The following is a 9400-nucleotide window of genomic DNA, read 5'->3' as shown; positions in this document are numbered from 1 at the left end:
ATGTGTCTATTGGCCTCCTTCTCAGTTATTCTTTCCATTAAAATTTAGAAATCCCCTTTCAAGTAATCAAAAAATAATTCCCTAGCACATTTCTTTTTTTTTTTTTTTTAAGATTTTATTTATTTGACAGAGACACACAGAGAGAGGGAACACAAGCAGGGGGAGTGGGAGAGGGAAAAGCAGGCTTCCCGCCGAGCAGGGAGCCCAATGCGGGGCTCGATCCCAGGACCCCGGGATCATGACCTGAGCCGAAGGCAGACGCTTAACTGACTGAGCCACCCAGGCGCCCCTCCCCAGCACATTTCATGCAACTTGATGGTCAAGGTGGTTGGGCCTGCTGCCTTATTGTCTGTGGTGTGAAAATAGTACCTCTTAGATTACTTTTAAGATTTCTTCGGGGGTTTATATCTCTTTTTAGGTTTCCTCTTTTTTCAGCCTGTCTTTGCAAATTATAGTTCCAAGATTAATGTTTGTCATTTAAATTTTTAATTAATTAGTGTATTTTTGTACGTCTTTAAGTAAATTTGTTTTAATGCCATCTCAGGAGATGAAGGGCAGTGATATTCACATCTGTGTGTCTGGGCTTAGGCACAGGTTTGATTCCTAGCTCAGCTGCTGTGAACTTTAAGAAGAAAATGTTTGTAAAGCCATCAAGTTACTAGTAATCAAGTTGTCCGTTTTATGCTAGGAGTGTTTCTGATGTTGTTGCTTTCAAAATACACAAGTTCTTACCAACAACTGCCTCAAATGATGGTAGTATCAGTTCTTGCTCCACACATATGACAGGTACCCGAGACTTGAACCCCAAACTACATGCCAGCATCACGTGGCTTCTCACTGTCCTCTCCAAAAGCTTGGCCAAGCCACCCCCTGCTCATGGGGACCACTCTTCAGGGTTCTAGGCCCTGAGGATTAAATAGAATCACCCCGCTATTCACCAACATTCTGTATCTTACTCTTCCCTCTCATATAACTCAACTACAGCCCCTACATATCCCCGAGTCAACCAGCTGTTTTCTTATAACCCCTGGATTTTCAAATCTCTGAGATGCCTTTGCCTTAACGTGAGACGGTGCAAAGTTGGGGATTTGATCTGTGTTATAATCCAGCCATCCACAGGATTAGACTTTGGGTTTAGTTTTCAGAAATCTCAACTCAGTGACGGAGGGAGATAAGGGATCCTTTTAGGACAGTTGTAAAAGCTTTCTGCCCCTTACCTTGACTTTGAGCTGAGAATTGGAAGCTCTGAGCTCATCTTCTTTCTGTACTTCAAAGCAACCAACCAACCAACCAAGCAACCTTTTAAATTTTCACTAAAATGATCTATGGCAGCAACTATGTGGTTGGTCATCTAGAACCTTACCTCAGAGACGCTTCAGTAGGTATCTTGATTGCAGGTGTCGTGTTGGTCCCAGCCTGTTGAAGGTAATGTTCTCAGCTAGGAACACCTGAGGCCCTCGCCAGGCTCATATTACTTGTAGGGAGCCCCAGACATTTCCCCCAGCAGGGCCAATGTTGTGGCTGGACTGGATCTTGTTCTTGCTTTTATTTCAGGATGCACTTTGGGGAAAACCATCGGAGCATTTTGAAAAACAAGACTAATTACTCACAAGTCTCAGCATGCCGGGGCCGCAGAGCAAGGTCACAGACAGAGAGAGAGAACACAGACCTGGGGCTCTGCCTTTATTAGGGTCTGAGGATGGGGTCTCTGGGGTTTCACAAGGTCACTCTATATTGGCTAATTTGAAGCATAAGAGTGGGAATCAGGGCACAGGAGACTGGGGGCAGGGTCACTCAAGAAGCATCAGTTGTTCTTTTTTTTTTAAAGATGTATTTATTTGAGTGGAAGAGAGAGAGAGTGCGCGCACGAGGGAAGGGACAGAGGGAGAGAATCTTCAAGCTGACTCTGCGCTGAGCAGGGAGCCCAACACGGGGCTCGATCTTGCGACCCTGAGATCATGACTTGAGCCAGAACCAAGAGTCGGATGCTCAACCGACTGAGGCACCCAGGCGCCCCAAGGAATGCCAGTTTTCATGGCCACCCAGTGTCTGCGGAAAGGAGAACTTCATGGGTGTGGGGGTGCCTAGTTCCTTACCTGCTTATTTTACTAGTAGCTATGTCATGCAGCTTTCAATATGTTTATCTGGCGTGGATGTCTTTTGAAATGGAGGCCTTGGCAATCAATGCTTAACGTCAGACATTACCCTACAACAGGCAATAATAACTTTAGTCACCGGTGTGCCATGGCCCGCCACAGACAACCATTGTCTCCTCCACCATCAGAAACAGGGGCGTGAATGCAGTTGAACCTGGTCACATCAGAGAACCGGTCCGGATTCCTATCCTTCAGATTCTGTTCCCTGGAACCACGCACCATACCAGCGCTGTCTATCCGTCTGAATTCAGCCAGGGAAGCAGAACCGCTCTGAGGATGCTGGGGTAAGGGATTGCTTATAAGAATCAGACCTTGGGGCACCTGGGGTGGGGCTCAGTCAGTTAAGGGTCAGGCTGTTGATTTCGGCCTAGGTCATGATCTCAGGGTCCTGGGATCGAGCCCCACATCAGGCTCCGCGCTCAGTGGGGACTCTGCTTGAGGATTCTCGCTCTCCCTCTGCGCCCGCCCCCCGTTCACATGCTCTCTTTCCCAAATAAATAAATAAATCTTAAAAAAAAAAAAAGAACCGGACCTTCTACAACTGCTTCACTTCCGCCAACCAAATCTCATGCCAAGTGCTTTCCTGGCCAACTCTAACCCCAAAGCATGCAGGGCAAGGGCTTCTGAGGAAGCTAACTCTAGTGTAGTGGAATAAACTGCCACAAGATCCATGCAGTGGATTTTTGTTTTAAAGATTTTATTTATTTATTCATAAGAGACAGAAAGAGAGAGAGAGGCAAAGGGAGAAGCAGGCTCCCCACTGAGCAGGGAGCCCGATGCAGGGCTTGATCCCAGGACCCTGGGATCATGACCTGAGCCGAAGGCAGACGCTTAACCATCTGAGCCACCCAGGCACCCCATGCAGTGGATTTTAAATGAGATGTTTACATGAATGAGTTGGAAAGGAATTAGGAGGATTTTTCAGGGAAATTGTGATTAGAATCCTGACACACATGTTTGATTGCTCACAAAGTATTTTAATGGACGTTCTAGAACTTGATCTTCGGCGCTGACCTTCGGAATGACGTCTGTTTCATAATCGAAGACACTAAGTGATAGATTAAGAGAGTGGCCTGATGGCACGTGGTTAATAAGGCAGAATTGGTCCGAGGTCTAGCTTACCCACTTCCAAACGTTTATGCTCTGTTCTGGACACGTCAATAGAGAGCTCCTGGCCCCCTTTCTTGATCAGTGTAGATGAGTCTCTGAGAACCGTGTCCTCGTTCTCTCTTTTATAATCTCATCTCTCCCTCCCGTCATTTTACACATGTGTCTTGATATTTCCTCCCTCCGTACTTAGTTTTTCATTCATTCTCCCGCAAAATGTCTAACTTATAAAATTCCCCCTTTTCTACAGAACCCCTCATGCCCTCTTGTCATACACCTTGCCAATCTCCTGACATCGTTCCCCAAACTTCTCTCTCTTACAGGTCTTCTTCCATGGGAACATGTAACTTTTTGTTACAGAAAAGCCTAAAGATTTGGGTTCTAATTCTGGATTTAACTTTCCCCCAGGCCACAACTTTTCCCTCTAAGCTTTAGGTTCCTCGTGTCTCAGATGTGGGTTGACTAGGATCCTGTGTGTGAGACCACTTTGTAAACTCTAAAGCACTAGAGAAATGCCATTAGTTGTTATCCTTTCTTATGGGATTCTCAAATGAAAAAGTTGATGCTGAAGGATCCACTGAATAAAAAATATTGCTTGAATTTATTGACAGGAGCAGCAGAGTCCTTGACTGGAATCAGCCTGGAGTGGACCCCGAGGAAGTTGTGCATACCAGAGGGGCAGGTACTGACAGCCGGCTGGGTGGAAAGTGGGTAAAAGGAAAACACTAGGGAATAATTCTCCCTGGCTGCCCTGGTTTGGGTTCCCTGTGTGGGATGGCTTCTATCCAGGCCTGGGTCTAGCCCTGGCGTGTATGGATCGTCCAGAGTGAATCAAGGCCAAGGTTTAATCCGGTATTGGCAAATGCTGAAGAATAAGGGGTTTTGAGTCTCCTAGGTCTGATTTGAATCCACGTAAACTGTGAAATGGCCAGGTCACCCAATTTCTCCGTCCTTCAGATTGCTAGCTACAACATAGGGGTGACGGGAAGGTGGAAGGTCATTTACAGCATTTGTGAAAACCTATACTTAGATATAAAAGGTTTTGCTCGTGATGGGTGCTCAATGAATTCTGCTTGCAGGAAGAAATATTTCATAATATTAGTTCCCTCGGCACAAGGAACATAGCTTACTCATTGACGCAACCCGAGATCTTGCTCAATGCCAAGACACACTATGGCCACAAGAAAAATCTTCCGAATGAATAAATAAATGGATGATACAGTAAATAAAGAGGTCATGAGCCTAAAAGTGATAGCAGGGGGAGCCAAAAGCGAAAATGTCATCTGGCCTTGGGTATGCAGTTGGTGAGGTTGTGGTGTCCTGCCTTCTCTGAACCATAAGTTGTCGTGGAAAACAGTGCACGTATGTAGAAGACCACTGGCATTTTCTCTCAAGATGAGGGCGCTTGAGTGGGTTTTTTATGTCTAAGAGACCTTAGATTTACCTTTTCTATGAACTATCTCATCATCGTCTTTGCCCATTTTTAAACTAGATTGTCGTTTTTCTTATTGATTTTGAGGAGTTCTTTATATATGTGGAAAATTAACCCTTTGTTATATGAAGAGCGATTATTTTTAGCATTCTATTTGTGTTTTATTTATGGCTTTATGTTCCTGACATCATACGTAGAAAGACCACCCCAAAGCTGAGATTAATCTTTCAAAATACTTTTCCATGCTAACTTACGTATTGCATGGATTCCCGTGCCTTATGTTGAAGCCTCTGCATCATTCGGAATGGGTCCTGATTTGAGAGGATGGCTCCCTATGTCCTACCCTCCTCTGGAGCGCCACTTTCTAAGATGGGCCTGACACCTAGTAGCTACTCAGTGAATATTTGTGGAATGGATGCATAGATTAACACACAGTTCTGCCAATACATCCTCTCCCGAAACCGTTATTTTCTGTTGCCCATGCTGCTTTACTGCATTTCAGGGGCCTCCGTACTACATACTCCAACATGGCGGCTTGCGTCATCCAAGCGTGCAAGCCAGGAATTGAAAGAGACTGCTATTAAGACAGAAGTCACAGTCTTTTGTAACCTAATCATGGAAGTGACATCTCTTCACATTTGCCACATTCCATTGGTTAGAAGCAAGACACGAAGTCAGGCCCACACTCAAAAGAAGGAACTTACACAAGGGCGTGCCTCCCATTTTTCTTATTTCTCACAGGAAAACTCACTCAGAGCATGTCCCCATACAGCAAGGTGCATGGACGTTTCTCCAAGAAGGAGACTGTCTGCAGTCTCTCCCCAGGGTGAGAGGCCACTCGGCTCTGATCGCACCGTCTGCCGTCTCCAGGGTGGTTACCTAACTAGCCTTGCTAAATCTTTCTTTGTAACGTGGGGTGGTAACTCAGTATGCCTGGCCCCAGAATCTAGAAAACATCTTCTTTGGCTCTGAAAACCATGGAAGATGTGAACCCCAAAGTCCTGGGAAACAGGTCTGTTTTTCTGGGTGTGTGGTGTTTGGTTCTGGTTTACAGAATGCAAATTTAAAATGTAATGTGTGAAGACAAAAGGAAAGGTCAGGGGTTTGAAGGCAACCTTTGTGGGGAAAACAACTTCTGTTCTCCCACAATATATTGGGTGGATGTGGGTGTGGAGAGGCCAGGCAGAGATACCCAAGTGGCCCCAGTTGCCATTCATCTGCCTTAAAATGTTCTTCTTCCGACGAAACTCAGCCCAGAAATCCTCTTCTGCTCCTGCTGCCCTCTGGATGCTCCAATCAATCAACTGTACTGGGCAAGACTTCTCAGATGCCAACGCTGAGGAGCGTTAAGTGGTTTCTGATCTGAGGTCCAGCACTGCCAGAGAAGGAGAGGCCGGAGCTCAAATGAAAGTAAGCCCTTGGCTCGGAGGAAATGATTCTTCCTGCCACAGGAAGAGCCAGTACATCCTGAGGAAGCCACATGTTTTGCAGAGTCTGAGCTCAGCCTGGCCCAGCGGGGGAGAGCATGAATTTGCAATATTCAGGGATGGAGCGTGTGTCTGAGGCTTTTACCTGAATCCAACCCAGGCTCCAGGGGAGAAGATTCGTAGGGGTGATGAAGAGAGTCAGTGTTCCTGTCCACAGATAGAGACACACAGGAAAGAAGCCACGTGGCCAGTGTGGAACTGAATACTCCCTTGACTTAGACGCAGGCCCGCGTGCTTGGGCAAGAGCCCTGGTATGTGTGGTCAATGTGGGCACATGTTTAGGCTGAGAGTGACTGGGGATTCTGAAAAAGAGATGACAGGCAGGCAATGAGAGGAGGGGTGGTGTGTTAGTTGTCTACTGCTGCGTAACAAATTACCCCAAGACTTAGTGGCTAGAACAACACGTGTATTATCCCCCAGGTTCTGTGGGTCAGGAGTCCCGGCATGGCTTAGCTGGGTGCCCTGCCCTGGGTCCCTCCTGCGGCTGCAGTGGAGATGCCAGCCAGGGCTGATGTCTCCTCTCTTGGCTCAACCGGGAAGGAGCCACTTTCTGGTTCATTCCTTTCTCCTGGGCTGTCGGACTGAGAGCTTCGGTTCTTCACTGGCTGTTAGCCAGAGGCTGCCTTCGGATCCTTCTCTCCAGTGTGGTAGCTGTATCATCAAAGTGTTTAAGCCAAGAAGGCACTTGAGAGAGTCTGCTAGCAAGACAGAAGTCGCAGTATCTGTAATCTAATCACGGGAGCGACATCACATCACCTTTGCCATGTTCTGTTCATTAGAAGCCAGTCACAAGGTCAGGTCCACCCTCAAGGAAGGAAATTACACCAACGACAGGTGGGGGTAGGCATTGCAGGCCCTCTTAGAAGTTGGCCTTCCGCAGGAGAGGATGAATCTGCAGGAAAATACCTATTCTTGAGAACTATTTAAGGAGACAAACTTTTCAATGAATTAAATGGCAAAGAAGAAAAGTTATAAAAATGCCAATCTTTCTTTCTTTTTTTTTTTTAAAGATTTTATTTATTTATTTGAGACAGAGAGAATGAGATACAGAGAGCATGAGAGGGAGGAGGGTCAGAGGGAGAAGCAGACTCCCTGCCGAGCAGGGAGCCCGATGCGGGACTCGATCCCGGGACTCCAGGATCATGACCTGAGCCGAAGGCAGTCGTTTAACCAACTGAGCCACCCAGGCGCCCCATAAAAATGCCAATCTTTCTAAAACACATTAGGGCCGATTTCCTGATAGTTTATAAGCATTGAACTTAATTTCGAATGAGATGGCCCTGTAAAAATAGTAAATAATGAAAAATAGGTAACTTGCCTGTAATTAATTGAAACCAGAGGTTCCTCACCGCCACCCCACACTGGTCAAATTCAGAGTATTGTCCCTGGGGGAGAGCCCGAGAGTGTTCCAGTTACCTATGGCCCCATAACAATAAGCCAAAGTTTAGTGGCTTAAAACAACCTTTGTATTGCTTACAGATCTGCAGTTTGGACAGGGGGGTTGGCTCACGTCGGCTGCGCTCAGCATCAGCTGGGGCGGCCTAAAGACACGGAGCTGGAACCTTCTCCAGGTTCTCTCACTCACATGTCTGCAATTGATGCTTCCTCCCAGCGGGGGCACTGTGGCCAGGACACTTACTGGCGGCCCTTCTATGTGGCTGCTAGAGCTTCCTCACAGCGTGGTGCCTGGGCTCCAGGGATGAGCATCCTGAGAGAAACTGAGGCAGGGTGTACTGCCTTTTATGACTTAGCCTCAAAAGACTCCTAGTGTCATCCCCACCATAGTCTTGGGCCTGCTGGACTGGGGAGGGAATGTAGATCCCGCATCTTGATGGAGGAGTGTCTCCATCATAAGAAGATCATTTTGTAAGAAGGGCACGTAGGATGAGGTCCATCTTTGGAAAATACGATCTGCCACAGAGAGCAAACTAGCCCCCACGCCATCCTTGAGCTTTCATGTCAGTGACAACAGAGCTCATAAGGTGAACAGAAGTGTGTAGTCGTGAGAAATAAGACAGCAGGTGTAATGCTGATAAATAAGAAATACAATCAGGCACCTGGGTAGTGCAGTCAGTTGAGTGTCCGGCTCTTGGTTTTGGCTCTGGTCTGATCTTAGGGTCATGGGATGGAGCCCCCCCCATGCCGGGCCCCTCGTTGGGCTCCATGCTGAGTGTGGAGTCTGCTTGGGTTTCTCTCTCCCTCTCCCTTTCCCTCTGCCCCTCCTCTCCTCTCTCTCTCTCTCTCAAATAAGTAAATAAAATCTTAAAAAAAAATACAATCCTTTCTCCCTCTTCTCCCATTGAGTGGGAGACTGGGAATAGATCCATCAAAGACATTGTGCAGGGCCACTGTGCCAAGCCTGTGGGCTTGAGAGTCTCACTTGGCCAATTATCGTAAAGCCTATAAAAACTTCCTGTATTACTTTTCTATTTCTGCATAACAAATTACCACAAATTTACCAGCCTAACACCCATTTATTACTTCGCAGTTTTGTAGGTCAGGAGTCCAGACAGGTTTGCACGCAAGTTATTGCAACGCTGAAATGAAGACGTCAGTGGCCAGGCTCTGGGGAAGAATCTAGAAATACTCTAGACATTCAATCTATTGGAGGAGGCTTCCAACATCCGTTCTTCTCCGCTGGGTGCTGCCAGGGAGGTTTTGACCACCAGAGGGCGCAAGAACCACGAGCCCTGTCGCTTGAGTTCCAGCTCCCCTCGGCCACCGCGGTCCAGGTACCAGCAGCATCAGCGTCGCTTGGGAGCTTGTTAGGAAAGTGGAATCTCAGGCCCCCAAACCAGACCTGCTGAAATCGAAATCTGCGTTTTGTCCAGACCCCCAGGCAATGCGTGTGCACGTGAAAGTTCGATGGGCGCTACCTCTCGGTGGTTCACACTCTTGGCTGCATGTTAGAATCACTGGGGGTGGTGGTGGGGGGTGGGGGTGGGGGAGTGAAACCTCCTGATGCAAGAGCTCCCCTCCTCCCAGAGAGTCTGATTTTAACCACCCTGAGGCCAGAGTGTTAAAGGCTCCCCTGAGGATTTTCACGTGCATCCAAGCATGAGATTCTCTGCAAGTCTAGCTCATTCCCGCCTGTAGAGACCCTTGCGTAGGACCAGAGCTGTGCCGGACGTAGGGCACACCGCCCGGGTGTAGCCACAGGCGAAGGACGCAAAGCCCCAGCCTCAGGGCTCTCCTGGGATGCAAGACCAGACCTCTGG

At 47.6% G+C, this 9400-nt stretch overlaps 1 long non-coding RNA gene across 1 annotated transcript; it reads left to right on the top strand.

Moving 5' to 3' along the window:
* Window positions 1-974: 974 nt before the first annotated feature.
* LOC145719808 (uncharacterized) lies at window positions 975-7173 on the top strand. Its single transcript, XR_014142620.1, has 2 exons — window positions 975-2440; window positions 3875-7173. It is a non-coding gene; the product is annotated as an uncharacterized LOC145719808 (long non-coding RNA).
* The last annotated feature ends 2227 nt before the right edge of the window (window positions 7174-9400 follow it).

This window comes from Leptonychotes weddellii, unplaced genomic scaffold (assembly GCF_054177405.1).
Source record: "Leptonychotes weddellii isolate Sample4059 unplaced genomic scaffold, ASM5417740v2 HiC_scaffold_7316, whole genome shotgun sequence".
Taxonomy (NCBI): domain Eukaryota; kingdom Metazoa; phylum Chordata; class Mammalia; order Carnivora; family Phocidae; genus Leptonychotes; species Leptonychotes weddellii.
This window is presented reverse-complemented; position numbering and strand designations above follow the sequence as displayed.